Source organism: Oncorhynchus mykiss, chromosome 19, assembly GCF_013265735.2.
Source record: "Oncorhynchus mykiss isolate Arlee chromosome 19, USDA_OmykA_1.1, whole genome shotgun sequence".
Lineage (NCBI taxonomy): Eukaryota > Metazoa > Chordata > Actinopteri > Salmoniformes > Salmonidae > Oncorhynchus > Oncorhynchus mykiss.
Genome location: NC_048583.1, coordinates 4,361,648 through 4,379,393, shown reverse-complemented (window position 1 = coordinate 4,379,393; position 17,746 = coordinate 4,361,648). Strand labels below are relative to the sequence as shown.

Sequence of the window (17,746 nt, the reverse complement as noted above, 5' to 3'; positions counted from 1 at the left end):
CTTTTTCTCTTATTCACCAGCAGATGGAAAAAGTGTTGGTTTAAAAGAATGTGAACAGGTGATAGAGATTTAGCCTAAACCTCAAACAACAATCCAGGTTTTCCGTATTCAATCTTGCCCTGAGGGCAGCTCTGTCTCAAGGACATAATGAATGTGATTGGTTCAATTATAGCTCAATGGTCAGTGGGCAGAGCTTACAGTGCCCAGTGCGTGTTAAATAAACTTGCTAGGTGATAAATTGGTGTTGAATGGAAGGCATGAATTTTGTTTTCTGACCTCACTCCAACCCCTAAACAATTCTTCTTACCTAAATTTAACCCAACCCTAGCTAGAGTCCCAGGTCTGTTTAGTGCTGTCTTGCCAACTCCTACTAGCTAGAGTCCCAGGTCTGTTTAGTGCTGTCTTGCCAACTCCTACTAGCTAGAGTCCCAGGTCTGTTTAGTGCTGTCTTGCCAACTCCTACTAGCTAGAGTCCCAGGTCTGTTTAGTGCTGTCTTGCCAACTCCTACTAGCTAGAGTCCCAGGTCTGTTTAGTGCTGTCTTGCCAACTCCTACTAGCTAGAGTCCCAGGTCTGTTTAGTGCTGTCTTGCCAACTCCTACTAGCTAGAGTCCCAGGTCTGTTTAATGCTGTCTTGACAACTCCTACAGTGGTTCTTCCTTAAAAAGTTGCATCATACTACAGCACAACTTGCGGGCTGCCGCAGAATTATATGGCACATTATTTATTATTTAAGTGTTAGACATTGTTGCCATTAACGCTCGTTAGAGCTAGTTTGACCACCAGAGAGCATCTTTGAGAAACATTTGACCGTTTTTAATATGAAACTAATCGTTGGATAACAGATCTGCTCTCGGAACTCATTTACACACGTTACTGTGTGTGTTTCGACTCTCTCTCGCACAAACACACACATACACGCTCAACCTCTATAACCACTCTTTATATTTACAGTGGTGATGGACAGCTGGAGGCATTTTGTTGTGAATTCTGAAAACAAGCCAACCTAACTCAGAAATACATTTCACTGGTTGCCATGGTGAATAACCCAATAATAATTGGTTGGACACATGAAAGGAAACAAAGAGTTTACCGGAAACTCAAAATGAAAATACTTGCAGATCAATTCAGATCAACAAATTACAATAGTAGATCTAATTACATTTAGAGGATTCTAAATTAATATCTAATGGGCTTTTATACAATGATAATGCAGGGATAATAATACATTCATATATTTGTAGGGGTTGGGCAAATCTGGTTTTAGAGTACTTAAACATTGAATACATTAAAGTTAGCCCATTTTGGCCTTTAGGCTACACTTTACAATAGGACTCATCTCTGACTGCCTGCAACATCTACAGTGGTACAATATAAATATATTTTTGAATTACTTTTAAAAAATGTACATGTTTATTAAGTTGTCTTGCTTTTCTCAGAGCAGCACAAAACGGTGCTGAAATAGTTGACCATACGCAGGTAGGCTTTTGCTTCAAATCCTATTGTAACAATTGGATGACATTGGGAGTTTCAGTAAGCAACAATTTGTTGCCTTCATTAGCCTACTTTATTCTTAAAATAACTCCAGCACATAAAAGAGAAAGGAGCATTAATTAATTAAACAATAAAGTGATTTAATTCACAAATGCATTTGACTGTACTTAATATTGGCCATCAACCAGAAACACACCGTGGTAGAAACATGTTATTGATTATTCTTTTATTTTTTACTATTTCAAAATGCACACGTTTAATAAGCTACTGTGCAGTCTGACAAGTAAACATAGCCCACAGTACAAAGTAAACATAGCCCACAGTACATAGTAAACATAGCCCACAGTACATAGTAAACATAGCCCACAGTACATAGTAAACATAGCCCACAGTACATAGTAAACATAGCCCACAGTACATAGTAAACATAGCCCACAGTACATAGTAAACATAGCCCACAGTACATAGTAAACATAGCCCACAGTACATAGTAAACATAGCCCACAGTACATAGTAAACATAGCCCACAGTACATAGTAAACATGGCCCACAGTACATAGCAAACATAGCCCACAGTACATAGTAAACATGGCCCACAGTACATAGTAAACATGGCCCACAGTACATAGTAAACATAGCCCACAGTACATAGTAAACATAGCCCACAGTACATAGTAAACATAGCCCACAGTACATAGTAAACATGGCCCACAGTACATAGTAAACATAGCCCACAGTACATAGTAAACATGGCCCACAGTACATAGTAAACATAGCCCACAGTACATAGTAAACATAGCCCACAGTACATAGTAAACATGGCCCACAGTACATAGTAAACATAGCCCACAGTACATAGTAAACATAGCCCACAGTACATAGTAAACATAGCCCACAGTACATAGTAAACATAGCCCACAGTACATAGTAAACATAGCCCACAGTACATAGTAAACATAGCCCACAGTACAAAGTAAACATAGCCCACAGTACATAGTAAACATGGCAAAGATGCTTCATTCCTTACATAAGGGAGAGCAGGCCATGTCAAGACTTTCTCAGTGACCTCACGTACTCATTAACTCTGCCTTTAATGTTTTTTCGGGATGCATCAGTCTTGGTCACAGTATTAAGGATGAACACCTGGAGGTTCACTGGTCAGCCACATTTGCCTCGGGATCCATCCCAGTTGGGGCGGCATGTAGTCTAGTGGTTAGAGCGTTGGGCCAGTAACCGGAAGATTGTTGAATGAAATCCCTGAGCTGACAAGGTAAAAATCTGTTGTTCTGCCCCTGAACAAGGCAGTTAACCCACTGTTCCTAGGACATTGTAAATAAGAATTTGTTCTTAAATGACTTGCCGAGTTAAATAAAATATACAAGTATCTGTCTCTGCAAATAATGGGTGATACTGATTCACGTGCACCTTCATCAGATGAGCAGAATGGTACTGCTCTGCGTCCCCATCGATTGTGGTGTCCTGTGATAGAAATGGTAGATCAATTAAGAATGAAAAGTGACTCCAACACACAAATGCTGCGAACAGAAACACATTTTAAGAATGTAGCAAAACCAACCGCTTTCATTGGAACCATGTGTTTTATCGGTGTGTACCGTTGTCCAGCCCGTTGTCCACCGATCTCCACGGATGGTTGTCTGCATGGTCGTATGCTCTGCAAAAACACATTCATGTTTTTAGTAAAGTATCAATTGTATTCCACGGTATGCCTACACATATATATGTTAAGAATATAATTTAACATTTTCATTTGTCTTAGAATAAAAACCTAATCTAACTACAGTTTCAGTAAGTAATATGCTACTGTCCAGTTACAGCTTCGTCTGACCAAGTGGAAACAAAAAAATAGGGGTCTTTTTCGGAAGTTTGTGCAGGACAGAGAAATAGCAATTCCGACACTATTGTTTAACATTCAATCACCTTCTTCATCCTCATCATTCAGTTCATTGAAATCCAATTTTGAATGCACAATTATCAGTTCATATTTGGTTTATACTGCTCATTCATTGACAGCATTAATTCAGGTAGAGACACATTAAGCATTGGGACCCAAAAGCCTAATCAGTCCTCTGACTCCCCCTTGTGGTGGTCTGGAGCAATGAAGCAGTGACTCAAGGTAACATACTAAACCACAAATGACCTCTAAATCCTGCGGCATAATCTCAAAACGTTTAATTGAGGAACCACTGTAAGTCACACAGACGCAGGACAGTCCATGGAGAAGACACAGCTACAAGATGTATATTAGAGTTGAGGTTAGAAGAATAAGTTACTGTATTTGACCACACTCACACACGCACACACACATTAAATAGGTGAGAGTAACCTGTAGTATCATACCTTTATTTGTCCCAATCCTGGATGATACAGTAAAACACATTACCACAGATCTTTAATCATTTGTGATTCAGTACATGTTCAGTGGTGGAAGAGACCCTCTGGAGTTGCTGCAGTGTGTCTGGGGCTGCTGTGTGTTCTCCTACTGGCTGGGATCATAGGCCTGTCTGTCTACTGTAAGTTTAGTATGTTGTCACTGAGACTTAAGTAGCCTACTTAATCATACTTACTCATTAATGGTGTTTTAGTTACATGTTTGATGAACTTTTCCCTTTTACAGATGGAGCCATTGATCATCACAAGTCAACACAGATAGACCAGCTACAGACCAGTTACAACACCCTGACTAAAGAGAGAGACCAGCTACAGACCAGTTACAACAACCTGATTAAAGTTAGAGACCAGCTACAGACAGAGAGATTTTCTTAGTGGGAGGCTTACCAATCTCAGTGAGTAAACCTACAGTCATACATTTTCATAAATCCCACACACTTTATCATGTGTCTGTATTTTTAACTAAGTAAGTATCCAGCGTGATAAGTTGAAGGAAATTCATGTTTTCATCTTGAAGAACAAACCTGTCCTGAAGGCTGGCAGAAATTAAAATCCAGTTGGTACTTCCTGTCTACTGAGAATAAAACCTGGAAGGAGAGCAGACCTGGTGATTAGAGAGAGAGAGAGAGAGAGAGAGAGAGAGAGAGAGAGAGAGATATGATCATGCATATACTGTGGATAAATATATTTACTGTATATATTTATCTTTCTCAACAACAGACATTTCTCTTCAACCTCAAGAAGAGGGTCTGGATTGGTCTGGCAATCAACAAAGTTACTGTAAGATGAAACATGTCTGTATATTATTTAGGATTGTGATGTTGTAACTGTGATGTCTTATAGTTTTTAACCCTGTAGGTGCTGGTATTAACCATGATATCTGACTGTTTTAACTCTGTAGGTACTGGTATTAACCATGATATCTGACTGTTTTTAACCCTGTAGGTACTGGTATTAACCATGATATCTGACTGTTTTTAACCCTGTAGGTACTGGTATTAACCATGATATCTGACTGTTTTTAACTCTGTAGGTACTGGTATTAACCATGATATCTGACTGTTTTTAACCCTGTAGGTACTGGTCTTCACATCAGCCTGATAATGGTGATGGCAAACACATACAGCAGCCTTCAATGTACACAACTTCCTCCTTCATTCTCTCTCTCTGTCTTTCTCTCACACACACTCACACATGCACATACACACATGCATACACATATCGTTGTATGTGTTTGTAGTTCAACATGAATTCAGTACATTTGACTTTGTGCATTCACATAACTTCCCATTAAAATATATTCTGCAGATATTTACATGCTCCACTTTAGGCCTGGTGATGACATTCTCTACAGTACCAAACCACCATTACATACACTGTATAGGAGTTGACTGTATCACCAATCAATGAGTGTAATAGAGATATCAAACAATGGTACTTAATAATATTTGACAGTCAGTCTTTGTTGTCAAGTTACAAATAAGCACAATATCAAATGCTCATATTTGACTGTTGTTACCTTATATGGGTCCCAAAAGATGGAAGGGAAGTGAATATTTTCAGTGGTTCAACCAGCTGTCACTAAAAAACTCCTCAACCAATGAGGTTGATCCTCACTGGTTAAGCATACCCACCCTCAATAACCACTTGGTGTAATCTTGTGGTGTAAAATCTATTGTATGGACATTATAATGACCCATGTTTGTAGTTCTGGACCTCCTGAACATGTTGATGTATATTTGGGAGTAATCAGAGGGTCCAAATCAGCAGAAAGGTGAAAGGAAGGAGGAGTTCTGGAAACTCCCTGAATTATCTTGGGGCTGTTACATATGATATGTAATATATGTTACCAGCTAGTCTTTGTTCTCCACTTCCCCTCTATGATCTATATCTTCCTGGTATCATAGTGTCCTGTCCATCATCACAAATAGCAAGTCCCATTCCCTGGACAGGAGGACTGTGTTGAGATATACTCTGGACAAGATGACCATGTAGAGACATGGAATGATTTATAATGTTCTGCAGAAAATGGTTTAACAAATACCACTGTAACGATCTCTTACACTCACACATGCAAACAAGTAAGTAAACTTGTTCTATTTCATGTATTAGCATAGCCACAACTACCATTTCATCATTTTGATACTTCCCTATAGTTAAGGCAACATTGTTGAACATTTCTGAGGCTATCTATACCAAGCCAGATTTTGACCAATGTGGTTTGACGGAGGTGATATGGAGAAAAGGATTGTGGACATCTACATCAGTGCAGAGGCCCTGGGGGGAACGGTGAGATCGGCACTATGACACATCTGTCAGCTATGTGACAGTTACAACACCCTTACTGAGGAACGAGACCAACTACAGACAATCTAAGACAACCTGACTGAAGAGAGAGACCGGCTACAGACCAGTTACAACAACCTAACTGAGAAGAGAGACAAGCCCTTTACAACACCCGGACTAATGATAAAGACCAGCTCCAGATCAGTTACAACACCCTGACTAAAGAGAGAGACCAGCTACAGACAAGTTACAACAACTTAACTAAAGAGAGAGACCAGCTACAGAGGAAGAGAGATGATTTTGAAGGTTGGTTCTACATCTCGACCAAGACTAAAAACTGGAGAGACAGCAGATCGGACTGTACCAACAGAGCTTTGAGGCCTCATTTATCAATGATTTTTTTACCTAACCCCTCATTTGTGTACACCCTGTTTTGTCCATAGTTTTCCACCATTTCAGTACGCTTCACTGCAGAAACGGCCAACAGAACCGGAGGAACCTTTACCGCCCGAGCCACCAACAATTCCAGATTCACTTCTTCCTTCCCTGCCAACATCTCCATGGTGACTGAGGGCGGTGCAGCCAACAGTACGGTGAGCCTCACGGCGCCCGCCAGCACCCCGTCAGGAACGGATGTACTGTAACCCTGTCCGTTGTCAGCAAAGTAAGGGTCTTGTTTCAAAACACTAAAATGCCCTCCTTTTTTCATATCCTCTCTCCCTCACAGCCACTGATTTGAAAAGGAATTGGTTGCTGTTAGCTACCAATTGTTATCAGCTGCATCAGTTATCTGACTAAGCTCTCTTGCTCTCTCGCACTATCTATACCCTGTCCCTCTTCCTCCCCTTCTTAACTTCCTTCCTCCCTCCAGGTGACAGATTTTACCACTCTCCAGTGCGGGCTACCAGGCGTCTCCTCCAAAGGGCCAGGATTCTGGTCTAGAAGCACGGTTTTGAATGCTCCAACAGTTTGGTTATGGTACTGCAGTTTATCAGATACTCGACCCAGAAATAGATTTTCCGTACAGAGCCACATAGGAAAGTCAGATTAGAAAATCCCTAATAAGACACTTTAGTCAGAACCTTTGTGCACAAAACAATTCATTGTAATCTCAAATAGTTGTCGCTGAGGCCGATTTTTGTACTTTTTATAGTCACTCAATGACTGCCATGTTTTTGGATGACGTAATGATCTCGTTGCTGCTCAAATCAAATCAAATTGTATTGGTCACATACACATATTTACCAGATGTCAAATGCTGTGCAGTGCTCCCCCGATAAATGCGTTGGGCAGACCGTACCACCCTCTGGAGAGCCTCGTGCTGCTCCCTGTACCCACTGAGTGCTAGTGAGCATGTGATGTTGGGCAGACCGTGCCACCCTCTGGAGAGCCTCGTGCTGCTCCCTGTACCCACTGAGTGCTAGTGAGCATGTGATGTTGGGCAGACCGTACCACCCTCTGGAGAGCCTCACGCTGCTCCCTGTACCCACTGAGTGCTAGTGAGCATGTGATGTTGGGCAGACCGTGCCACCCTCTGGAGAGCCTTGTGCTGTTCCCTGTACCCACTGAGTGCTAGTGAGCATGTGATGTTGGGCAGACCGTACCACCCTCAGTATGTATATGTGGGCCAAGAGGGCCACCATTGTTTCTGTTCCCAAGAAAGCTAAGGTAACTTCCGTCATCATGAAGTGCTTTGAGAGACTAGTCAAGGACCATATCACCTCCACCCTACCTGACACCCTAGACCCACTCCAATTTGCTTACCACCCAAATAGGTCCACAGACGATGCAATCTCAACCACACTGCACACTGCCCTAACCCATCTGGACAAGAGGAATACCTATGTGAGAATGCTGTTCATCGACTACAGCTCGGCATTTAACACCATAGTACCGTCCAAGCTCGTCATCAAGCTCGAGACCCTGGGTCTCGACCCCGCCCTGTGCAACTAGGTACTGGACTTCCTGACGGGCCGCCCCCAGGTGGTGAGGGTAGGCAACAACATCTCCACCCCACTGATCCTCAACACTGGGGCCCCACAAGGGTGCGTTCTGAGCCCTCTCCTGTACTCCCTGTTCACCCACGACTGCGTGGCCACGCACGCCTCCAACTCAATCATCAAGTTTGCAGACGACACAACAGTGGTAGGCTTGATTACCAACAACGACGAGACGGCCTACAGGGAGGAAGTGAGGGCCCCCGGAGTGTGGTGTCACGAAAATAACCTCACACTCAACGTCAACAAAACTAAGGAGATGATTGTGGACTTCAGGAAACAGCAGAGGGAGCACCCCCCTATCCACATCGATGGAACAGTAGTGGAGAGGGTAGCAAGTCTTAAGTTCCTCGGCATACACATCACAGACAAACTGAATTGGTCCACCCACACAGACAGCATCGTGAAGAAGGCGCAGCAGCGCCTCTTCAACCTCAGGAGGCTGAAGAAATTCGGCTTGTCACCAAAAGCACTCACAAACTTCTACAGATGCACAATCGAGAGCATCCTGGCGGGCTGTATCACCGCCTGGTACGGCAACTGCTCCGCCCACAACCGTAAGGCTCTCCAGAGGGTAGTGAGGTCTGCACAACGCATCACCGGGGGCAAACTACCTGCCCTCCAGAACACCTACACCACCCGATGTTACAGGAAGGCCATATAGATCATCAAGGACAACAACCACCTGAGCCACTGCCTGTTCACCCCGCTATCATCCAGAAGGCGAGGTCAGTACAGGTGCATCAAAGCTGGGACCGAGAGACTGAAAAACAGCTTCTATCTCAAGGCCACTAACATTGAGTGGCTGCTGCCAACACACTGACTCAACTCCATCCACTTTAATAATGGGAATTGATGGGAAATGATGTAAAATATATCACTAGCCACTTTAAACAATGCTACCTAATATAATGTTTACATACCCTACATTATTCATCTCATATGTATACGTATATACTGTACTCTATATCATCTACTGCATCTTTATGTAACACATGTATCACTAGCCACTTTAACTATGCCACTTTGTTTACATACTCATCTCATATGTATATACTGTACTCAATACCATCTACTGTATCTTGCCTATGCCGCTCTGTACCATCACTCATTCATATATCTTTATGTACATATTCTTTATCCCCTTACACTTGTGTGTATAAGAGTAGTTTTGGAATTGTTAGTTAGATTACTTGTTGGTTATTACTGCATTGTCAGAACTAGAAGCACAAGCATTTCGCTACACTCGCATTAACATCTGCTAACCATGTGTATGTGACAAACAAAATTTGATTTGATTTGATGTTGTACTGAAAGACAGGGTGGAAATATGAACGTTTTATCATAAAACATGTGGAGAGTTTATATTCTTCTTTCTCTTAAATCTGTCAAACTGGAACAATGGAGATATTGTTAGAACTTCTGCTTTTTCATTCTGAGAAACTCTTCACAGTCAGTATAGATAAAAAAAGACCCCTACTGTAGATGGCCACGGAAGGAAGATTCCCCTAGGTTCAGATCTAGGATCAGGTTTCTCTCCCCCAATCCTAACCTTAACCATTTGTGGTAGAAATGCAAAACCGACCTAAGATCAGCGTCAACTTCCCCCTACACCACCAGTCACAGAGTGAGATCCATAATGTGCTCTCCATTTGAAGGCTGGGGGTGCTGTAAACTCAGTCAGGATATATGTAGTGTATTTGTCAATTAACAGGATCACAATTTATTTTAGCAGATCCAAAATCGGGACCCTGTGAATTCATACATACATCATATAGCATGATCTAGAGTCATATCATGTATTATATTATCAAACTAAGGCTGGTGGGAGTCATATCATGTATTATATTATCAAACTAAGGCTGGTGGGAGTCATATCATGTATTATATTATCACACTAAGGCTGGTGGGAGTCATATCATGTATTATATTATCAAACTAAGGCTGGTGGGAGTCATATCATGTATTATATTATCACACTAAGGCTGGTGGGAGTCATATCATGTATTATATTATCACACTAAGGCTGGTGGGAGTCATATCATGTATTATATTATCAAACTAAGGCTGGTGGGAGTCGTATAATGTATTATATTATCAAACTAAGTAACCGGAAGGTTGCGAGTTCAAACCCCCGAGCTGACAAGGTACAAATCTGTCGTTCTGCCCCTGAACAGGCAGTTAACCCACTGTTCCCAGGCCGTCATTGAAAATAAGAATTTGTTCTTAACTGACTTGCCTGGTTAAATAAAGGTAAAATAAAAATAAAAAAAAATAAAAAAACTAAGGCTGGTGGGAGTCATATGTATTATATTATCACTTCAGTTGAAACACATGTTTAATACTGATGAGCACTGTGGGAAACATACATGTTTAGATTGGCTGGTGCAAGTCATGTGATGACCAGTGTGGTGTTGATTTGACAGTTTCCTCTTCACTGTGGTTAACTGTTTAAAACATGTATCACTATAATAAGTCACACAGATGCTGGACAGTCCAGAGAGAACACATAGATACAGACGTATATTAGAGTTGAGATAAGTAGAAGTTACTGTATTTCACCACCAGTGTGTTAAGATGTCAGAGGAAGTCTATGAAATCTCAGATGGATTTGAAGACGATGAGCCTGATGCAATGAAGAACACAGACATTGATGACCAATTATATGCCAACGTAAAAGCCTTCAAGTCCAGTCCAAGAGATGGAGTTGTTGAATCTGGTAAGATTGCACGAACACACACACACACACACACATAAGCACACAAACAAATACAGGTGTGATAACCCTGTAGAACTCTAGCTTTATTTGTCTCAATCCTGGATGATACAGTAAAACACATTACCAAAGATCTTTAATCATTTGTGATTCAGTACATGTTCAGTGGTGGAAGAGACCCTCTGGAGTTGCTGCAGTGTGTCTGGGGCTGCTGTGTGTTCTCCTACTGGCTGGGATCATAGGCCTGTCTGTCTACTGTAAGTTTAGTATGTTGTCACTGAGAATTAAGGAGCCTACTTAATTATACTTAATCATCAATGGTGTTTTAGTTACATGTTTGATAAACTTTTCCCTTTTACAGATGGAGTCATTGATCATCACAACTCAACAGAGAGAAACCAGCTGCTGGCTAGTTACAGCAATCTGACTGAAGAGAGAGACCAGCTACAGTCCAGTTACAACAACCTGACTAAAGAGAGAGACCAGCTACAGACTGAGAGAGATTTTCTTAGTGGGAGGCTTACCAATCTCGGTGAGTAAACATACAATAGTACATTTTCATTAATCCCACACACTTTATTGTGTGCTGAATTTTTTTACTTAAGTATCCTGTGTGGTAAATTGAAAGAAATTCATGTTTTCATCTTGTAGAACAAACCTGTCCCAAAGGCTGGCAGAATTTTGAATCCAGTTGGTACTTCCTGTCTGATGATACTAAAACCTGGAAGGAGAGCAGAGAGGACTGTCTGGAGAGAGGAGCAGACCTGGTGATCGTAAACAGTGATAAGGAACAGGTGAGAGAGAGAGAGAGAGAGAGAGAGAGAGAGAGAGAGAGAGAAAGAGAGAGAGAGAGAGAGAAAGAGAGAGAGAGATAGAGAGAGAGAGAGAGAGAGAGAGAGAGAGAGAGAGAGAGAGAGAATATTTATTTATCTTTTTCAACAACAGGAGTTTCTCTTCAACCTCAACAAGGGAGTCTGGATTGGTCTGACTGACTCTGTTACTGAGGGGAACTTGATATGGGTGGATGGCACCCCACTGACCACCCCAAGGTAATATACTACTGTTATAATAACACTGACCACCCCAAGGTAATATACTACTGTTATAATAACACTGACCACCCCAAGGTAATATACTACTGTTATAATAACACTGACCACCCCAAGGTAATATATTACTGCTCTAATAACACTGACCACCCCAAGGTAATATACTACTGTTATAATAACACTGATCACCCCAAGGTAATATATTACTGTTATAATAACACTGACCACCCCAAGGTAATATACTACTGTTATAATAACACTGACCACCCCAAGGTAATATACTACTGTTATAATAACACTGATCACCCCAAGGTAATATACTACTGTTATAATAACACTGACCACCCCAAGGTAATATACTACTGTTATAATAACACTGACCACCCCAAGGTAATATACTACTGTTATAATAACACTGACCACCCCAAGGTAATATATTACTGCTCTAATAACACTGATCACCCCAAGGTAATATACTACTGCTCTAATAACACTGACCACCCCAAGGTAATACACTACTGTTATAATAACACTGACCACCCCAAGGTAATATACTACTGTTATAATAACACTGACCACCCCAAGGTAATATACTACTACTATAATAACACTGACCACCCCAAGGTAATATACTACTGTTATAATAACACTGATCACCCCAAGGTAATATACTACTGTTATAATAACACTGACCACCCCAAGGTAATATACTACTGTTATAATAACACTGATCACCCCAAGGTAATATACTACTACTATAATAACACTGACCACCCCAAGGTAATATACTACTGTTATAATAACACTGACCAACCCAAGGTAATACACTACTACTATAATAACACTGACCAACCCAAGGTAATATACTACTGTTATAATAACACTGACCAACCCAAGGTAATACACTACTGTTATAATAACACTGACCACCCCAAGGTAATATACTACTGTTATAATAACACTGACCAACCCAAGGTAATACACTACTGTTATAATAACACTGACCAACCCAAGGTAAGAGACTACTGTTATAATAACACTGACCACCCCAAGGTAATATACTACTGCTCTAATAACACTGACCAACCCAAGGTAATATACTACTGTTATAATAACACTGACCAACCCAAGGTAATATACTACTGTTATAATAACACTGACCACCCCAAGGTAATATACTACTGTTATAATAACACTGATCACCCCAAGGTAATATACTACTGTTATAATAACACTGACCACCCCAAGGTAATATACTACTGTTATAATAACACTGATCACCCCAAGGTAATATATTACTGTTATAATAACACTGACCAACCCAAGGTAATATACTACTGTTATAATAACACTGACCACCCCAAGGTAATATACTACTGCTCTAATAACACTGACCAACCCAAGGTAATACACTACTGTTATAATAACACTGACCACCCCAAGGTAATATACTACTGTTATAATAACACTGACCACCCCAAGGTAATACACTACTGCTATAATAACACTGACCAACCCAAGGTAATATACTACTGTTATAATAACACTGACCACCCCAAGGTAATATACTACTGCTATAATAACACTGACCAACCCAAGGTAATATACTACTACTATAATAACACTGACCACCCCAAGGTAAGAGACTACTGTTATAATAACACTGACCACCCCAAGGTAATATACTACTGTTATAATAACACTGACCACCCCAAGGTAATATACTACTGTTATAATAACACTGACCACCCCAAGGTAATATACTACTGTTATAATAACACTGACCACCCCAAGGTAATATACTACTGCTCTAATAACACTGACCACCCCAAGGTAATATACTACTGTTATAATAACACTGACCACCCCAAGGTAATACACTACTGCTCTAATAACACTGACCAACCCAAGGTAATACACTACTGTTATAATAACACTGACCACCACAAGGTAATATACTACTGCTATAATAACACTGACCAACCCAAGGTAATATACTACTGCTATAATAACACTGACCACCCCAAGGTAATATACTACTGCTATAATAACACTGACCACCCCAAGGTAATATACTACTGTTATAATAACACTGACCACCCCAAGGTAATATACTACTGTTATAATAACACTGACCACCACAAGGTAATATACTACTGTTATAATAACACTGACCACCCCAAGGTAATATACTACTGTTATAATAACACTGATCACCCCAAGGTAATATACTACTGCTCTAATAACACTGACCACCCCAAGGTAATATACTACTACTATAATAACACTGACCAACCCAAGGTAATATACTACTACTATAATAACACTGACCACCCCAAGGTAAGAGACTACTGTTATAATAACACTGACCACCCCAAGGTAATATACTACTGTTATAATAACACTGACCACCCCAAGGTAATATACTACTGCTCTAATAACACTGACCACCCCAAGGTAATATACTACTGTTATAATAACACTGACCACCCCAAGGTAATATACTACTGTTATAATAACACTGACCACCCCAAGGTAATATACTACTGCTCTAATAACACTGACCACCCCAAGGTAATATACTACTGTTATAATAACACTGACCACCCCAAGGTAATACACTACTGCTCTAATAACACTGACCAACCCAAGGTAATACACTACTGTTATAATAACACTGACCACCACAAGGTAATATACTACTGCTATAATAACACTGACCACCCCAAGGTAATATACTACTGTTATAATAACACTGACCACCCCAAGGTAATATACTACTGCTATAATAACACTGACCACCCCAAGGTAATATACTACTGTTATAATAACACTGACCACCCCAAGGTAATATACTACTGTTATAATAACACTGACCACCACAAGGTAATATACTACTGTTATAATAACACTGACCACCCCAAGGTAATATATTACTGCTATAATAACACTGACCACCCCAAGGTAATATACTACTGCTCTAATAACACTGACCAACCCAAGGTAATATACTACTACTATAATAACACTGACCAACCCAAGGTAATATACTACTGCTCTAATAACACTGACCACCCCAAGGTAATATACTACTGTTATAATAACACTGACCACCCCAAGGTAATATACTACTGTTATAATAACACTGACCAACCCAAGGTAATATACTACTGTTATAATAACACTGACCAACCCAAGTTAATATACTACTGTTATAATAACACTGACCACCCCAAGGTAATACACTACTGTTATAATAACACTGACCAACCCAAGGTAAGAGACTACTGTTATAATAACACTGACCACCCCAAGGTAATATACTACTGTTATAATAACACTGACCACCCCAAGGTAATACACTACTGTTATAATAACACTGACCACCCCAAGGTAATATATTACTGCTATAATAACACTGACCACCCCAAGGTAATATACTACTGCTCTAATAACACTGACCAACCCAAGGTAATATACTACTACTATAATAACACTGACCAACCCAAGGTAATATACTACTGCTCTAATAACACTGACCACCCCAAGGTAATATACTACTGTTATAATAACACTGACCAACCCAAGGTAATACACTACTGCTGTAATAACACTGACCAACCCAAGGTAAGAGACTACTGTTATAATAACACTGACCACCCAAAGGTAATATACTACTGTTATAATAACACTGACCACCCCAAGGTAATATACTACTGCTATAATAACACTGACCACCCCAAGGTAATATACTACTGTTATAATAACACTGACCACCCCAAGGTAATACACTACTGTTATAATAACACTGACCACAGTGTAAGGAGAAGGACTGTTTCTCTGTGTTGTACATACTGTTCATATGTCCTCCACACTCAACTGATGGACCAACACAGACCACAGACTAAGAGATGATAACTACTCTGACAATAAGGCTCCAATCTTCAGTTTATTCAGCCTTTATTTATACAGAATATTGTCATTGATGGCAGCAGTCAACAAAGTTGAATTTAAGGTGAAACATGTCTGTATATTATTTAGGATTGTGATGTTTTAACTGTGATGTCTGACTGTTGTTAACCCTGTAGATACTGGTATTAACCACGATATCTGACTGTTTTAACCCTGTAGGTACTGGTATTAACCATGATATCTGACTGTGTTTAACCCTGTAGGTACTGGTATTAACCATGATATCTGACTGTTATTAACCATGTAGGTACTGGTATTAACCATGATATCTGACTGTTTTTAACCCTGTAGGTACTGGTATTAACCATGATATCTGACTGTTGTTAACCCTGTAGGTACTGGTATTAACCATGATATCTGACTGTTTTTAACCCTGTAGGTACTGGTATTAACCATGATATCTGACTGTTTTTAACCCTGTAGGTACTGGTATTAACCATGATATCTGACTGTTATTAACCCTGTAGGTACTGGTATTAACCATGATATCTGACTGTTTTTAGCCCTGTAGGTACTGGTATTAACCATGATGTCTGACTGTTATTAACCCTGTAGGTACTGGTATTAACCATGATATCTGACTGTTGTTAACCCTGTAGGTACTGGTATTAACCATGATATCTGACTGTTGTTAACCCTGTAGGTACTGGTATTAACCATGATATCTGACTGTTGTTAACCCTGTAGGTACTGGTATTAACCATGATATCTGACTGTTGTTAACCCTGTAGGTACTGGTATTAACCATGATATCTGTCTGTTGTTAACCCTGTAGGTACTGGAATTAACCATGATATCTGACTGTTGTTAACCCTGTAGGTACTGGCATAAACCACAGCCTGATAATGGTGCTGGCAGACTAGACTATGGTGAGGAGGACTGTGTTGAGATACGTACAGATCAGCGTCCTCTGGAGGCATGGAATGACTTGTCATGTGACAGGAAAATCTACTGGGTTTGTGAGAAAGCTGTTTAACATCACCATGACAACATACTGTAACACATACAGCAGCACACAGTGCACGAAACTTCCTCCTTCATTCTCTCGCTAACTCTGTGTGTCTCTCTCTCTGTAGCTCTCTCTGTCTCTCTCTCTCTCACTTTCTCTCACAGACATTCTCTCTCTGTCTCAAACCCACACACACAACCTCCCACACACATGCACACACACTGCGTGCACACATGCATGCAAACGCATCTATTGTTGTGTTTATTTGTAGTGTTATATTAATAAAAGGCCTACTTATTTCCTGTTTGTAACTTCCTGTGTTTCACACATCATCAGGTTCAACATGAATTCAGTACATTTGACTTTTCCATACACATCATTTCTAATTCAAATAAATCCTACAGATATCTACATGCTCCAATTGAGGCCTGGTGATGACATTCTCAAGAGTACCAAACCACCATTACATACACTGTATAGGAAGGAGGTGACTGTATCACCAATCAATGAGTGTAGTAGAGATTTCAAAGAATGTTACTTAATAATATTTGACAGTCAGTCTTTGTTGTCAAGTTACATATAAGCACAAAATCAAATGCTCATATTTGACTGTTGTTCTCCTATATGGGTCCCAAAAGATGGAAGTGTAGTAGATATTTTCAGTGGTTCAACTAGCTGTCACTCAAAAACTCCTCAACCAATCAGGTTCATTAAGAGAAAGGGCGGCAGGTAGCCTAGCGGTTAAGATCGTTGGGCCAGGAACCGAACGGTTGGTGGTTCGAATTCCTGAGACGACTATTTGAAAAATCTGTTGATGTGCCCTTCAGCAAGGCACTTAACCCTAATTGCTGCTGTAAGTCGCTCTGGATAAGAGC

The 17,746-nt window shown here is 40.3% G+C and overlaps 1 long non-coding RNA gene across 1 annotated transcript; it reads left to right on the top strand.

Annotated features, from left to right (window-relative positions):
• The first annotated feature begins 11,571 nt into the window (after positions 1-11,571).
• Positions 11,572-17,153, top strand: LOC118941352. The gene is made up of 3 exons (XR_005037598.1): positions 11,572-11,695; positions 11,847-11,950; positions 16,742-17,153. It is a non-coding gene; the product is annotated as an uncharacterized LOC118941352 (long non-coding RNA).
• The last annotated feature ends 593 nt before the right edge of the window (positions 17,154-17,746 follow it).